We start from the raw sequence: 3,935 nt of genomic DNA on the forward strand, positions 1-3,935 counted from the left end.
CCAGGCAAAATACTACGCCACAGAGATGCAAATCCACACAGACCAGGCCAAGGGCAAGCCGAAGCATGTTCAACAAAAGCCTAGAGCCTGCCATGAACTAGGCAAGATCAAAAACAGAATTAGAAGACATTTAGTGTCATTTAAGTAGCACACAACAGTAAAAACTATTTCATAGCACAGGCAAAATAAATAATAAAAAAAGAAAATTGAGATGGAAAAATATATTGCAAGGGCAGAGTGGGCCTTCTTTTAGCAAAATACAGAATGTATGGAGTTTTTTTAATCTTGTAAAACCCACATGATCTAAATAGAAGTGGTGTGAGAACATGATAAATAATGAATAAAAATTCAGCTGGTAAAGGAGGCAAAATTATTTAGCACATAATAGATGATCAGATGATCCAAACTTACACAATCCAAAGGTATTTGTACATGATCTTGACGACATTATATATGGAAACTACTAACAGGAAATAGTCCCACATGGCAATAAATCTGGGTAGAAACATGGGCCCAAACCAGGGAACTTCTCTGGCATGGAGGCCAGTTTTGTTCCTAAACGCCCTGTGTGGAACAAAAGGCAGATGTTGTTAAATGGATGATTAGCACTGATAATAAAATGAAATAAAACAGCACCCTAGAAGTTTTTAACATAGGTTAACACAGTGAAGGATACTACATAATTGGTAATGCCCAAGAATACTAAGGATAAAAAAAAGTTACAACTAGCAAAATCACAATTAATTCTTCCTGTGTAGATCAACAGTAAAAATATACAACACAAAAGACATTTTTATGTATAAATGTGAAAAATACAGTATGAACTATAATACAATAAAGGATAAAGTTGAGGATCTAAATTAGAGCCTTTAGTTTAAAAGACTACTCCAAATTTGTTTATAAAACAAATGCTGGCATACCTTACAAATACAGATTCTTTCTCAGTTTCTAAGATGTCTATATTATAAATAAATAAGCTAAGCCCACAGTGGATAAAAGGGCTCAAACGAAACTTTCCCACCCATTGTAATGGACAATCAGTATACATCATTTATAAAAACAGGGGAAACATGGCTGTAGTCTAAAGAAAAGGCCAGGTTATGAGAAAGTTTACCAAAATTTAATTATTAATTTAATGAATCAATACCAAATGAGAGATGAATTTTTTTTACACACATAGGAAAAAAAAGTATATATTGGTGCTTCACACAGTAATATTTTAACATGTTAACATTACAATGTACAATAAATAAATGAAATAAACTCAAGAGTATATAAAAAAGAATTTATGCAAAATGAAAATCAGTTGAACCAAATTTAAAAGATTGATTGACATGGTAACACATCAAGCCTTTCTTATCAACATTAATCATGAATATAAGCTTTTGACTGGGAATCAAGGACCCAATATCAGACACTTGGTAAAAATGTGTAGTGAATAAAAGAGAGTAGATAATGTAAGCTAAGAGACAAGCAGAACAAAACCAAATACACAGCAGAGCTCCGTGGGACTGTTAACTCCTCCTCCCCAAGAACGATCAAAAGACACACAATGCTGCTTTTACATTCATCCAAGCTCTCTCCTTCCCTTCTCAAACAACATCCAGCCTGAATCACAAGCGGCTTAAATCACTAAAACAGAGCACAGAAATGCTCTTTAAAAATTATTCACTGCACAAACATCTGACAGGATATATAAATATCGCAAATCAGGTAAGTAATGAAGGTGATTTTTCCAACCTTCAGGTTAAAGTTTAAGTGGTGTTAGTATTTGAGAAAGGAAAAAAAGGGTATAAAGCGGTTGGAAAAGCAAAATCAGCCTAACTGTTAGTATACAACCACTTAGTCTTCTTAGTTAAGTATTAGAAAAACTAGCTCTAAATTGCACTGCAAGGGGAAGCTACACGATGGGAGGCCATTAAATGAAATATCACACTATTCAAAGACAGTAGATGAAGGAGTAAGCGAAAAAACAGCATCAGATATGAACAGACAGTACCAAAAAATCATTAACGACCGCTGTTATTGGCCACAGAAAACAGAAATGAGGTAATAATGAAAAGAGACAAGAGGAAAAGAGACACAGAAACCAGACTGAGAAAAGTGATACTTATAATAAGATATAACAGAAGATTGTGAATAAAAGAAATTGTTGAAGGTGTTTATGTCTAAAAAAGTTTGAAAGGAGCACAGACTATAAAACCAATCAAAAAAGAAAACCTGCCATGATCTCTGTGTGTCGTACCTGAGTTTCTGTGCTGGTGAGTAAGCCGGCGGGCCTTCTTCTGTGAGACTTACAATGAAGAGGCAGGTTTGATTTGTTGTTCTGGGCAGGGCCCAGAGAAGTAGATTGGGGGCTTTCCAGGAGCACAGACCAGAAATCAGACCTGGTAATAGTTAGTATTTAGAGTAAATCAAAAAGACAAAATCAACACTGTAAAAATTAGAGAGCCAGTCATAATATAATTTAGTTAGATTTAAATCCTCCTGATGGACTAAAGAGGTGGAGGAAGAGACGAAGAGGCTAGTGGATAAAACATGAAAGGATTTCACTGGGAACTTCAGAAAAAGCACAAAAAACAACATGCCATGCACAACATTTTATCAAATAGTGGAGAGACACAGTTAAACTGAAAATAAACCAGTATCTGGCGTACAGAGAGAGGTTTTTTAAAATAAAAAACACCTCAAGACCACCAGAGAGGGGGCGACTGGATTGCAGCGCGTCAACTGAAGGATCCTACCAAAACCAAGAGAGGACCAACAAACGGGGTTTTCACACTACAACACCACAACAAATCAAAAAGCTCATATTATTGTAACATACCTATAAAATTTGGTTATATAAAAACAATACAAGCCTTGGACCACAACCAATTGACACGGGTCTAATCCAATTCACAAGATTCTGACCAAAGGTTATTAATTAAAAATGTGTATGAACACATTACAGAAAAAGCAGGGAACGTCACAATGCGACCACAATAAAAAACATATCAAGGGTACCTACCAAAACAGTTAGTTTGAGTGAAACATTGATCTTGATGGCCATTTGAAACACTGTGGATGGGAATCTGGTATACCAACGGAGCGGGCGGTTAATCATCATGGCTTGCAGGAACAGGACAGTTACCTATGATAAGGCCCACCAATGTGTTACCAGAAAAAAGCCAAACAGTTACAGTGGACAATCCCAAACAAAAAACAAAAAAAAACGACACACACCAAAACCAAGAACTCCACCACCAATTAACACACCTCAGCAGGAGAGGGACTCCTTTTAAATCATCTACAAAGAGGATTGTCGGATTTGGCATGAAACGCCGCCAGACTGCATGGACAGCCCCCAGATATATTAGGTAAAGGTAGGATAAAATGTATAAGAAGGAAAATCTACTGTCGCCACAAATAAACCACCGAGGTTGCTTACATGTGGACACATACAATGAACAACCAACCTGTCAAGAAGTTTTTAATATTAGTAGTAAAAAAAAAAAAAAAAAAAATAAAAAATTAAATTAAATTAAAATTCACAATCTTGGATGGACACAAGAAGTTCTCCTACTTCAACTGTAAAAGTCCATTCTCAAGTGGATGTGCACTGGTGGATTCAAGTTTCTAATCACACTTTTTAATGTGGAAATTATATTTTTAGACCGTTACTTACAAATTAATTGCCTACAAACTCTATTTTATACGTCTCCTGTCCCTGCCTGAACCTGACGTGTCTCATCCCTAGAGTCAAAATACTAAAAAGGCTTGTCTGGACGGAGATTGTTTTCGTTTTTAAAACTAAAACACAGTAAACTGTAAATTAGCTGGCCTCCATTGGTCCGTCCCGGTCCTGTCGCTCATTCTGCTCCTTGACAGCATTCCCCGCTAGGTCCCCTGCTCCTACTAGTAGTGTTAAAGTGGATTGCCATTACCAATACTGT

This window comes from Morone saxatilis, unplaced genomic scaffold, assembly GCF_004916995.1.
Source record: "Morone saxatilis isolate NCDOM2014 unplaced genomic scaffold, NCSU_SB_2.0 Contig20, whole genome shotgun sequence".
NCBI lineage: Eukaryota > Metazoa > Chordata > Actinopteri > Moronidae > Morone > Morone saxatilis.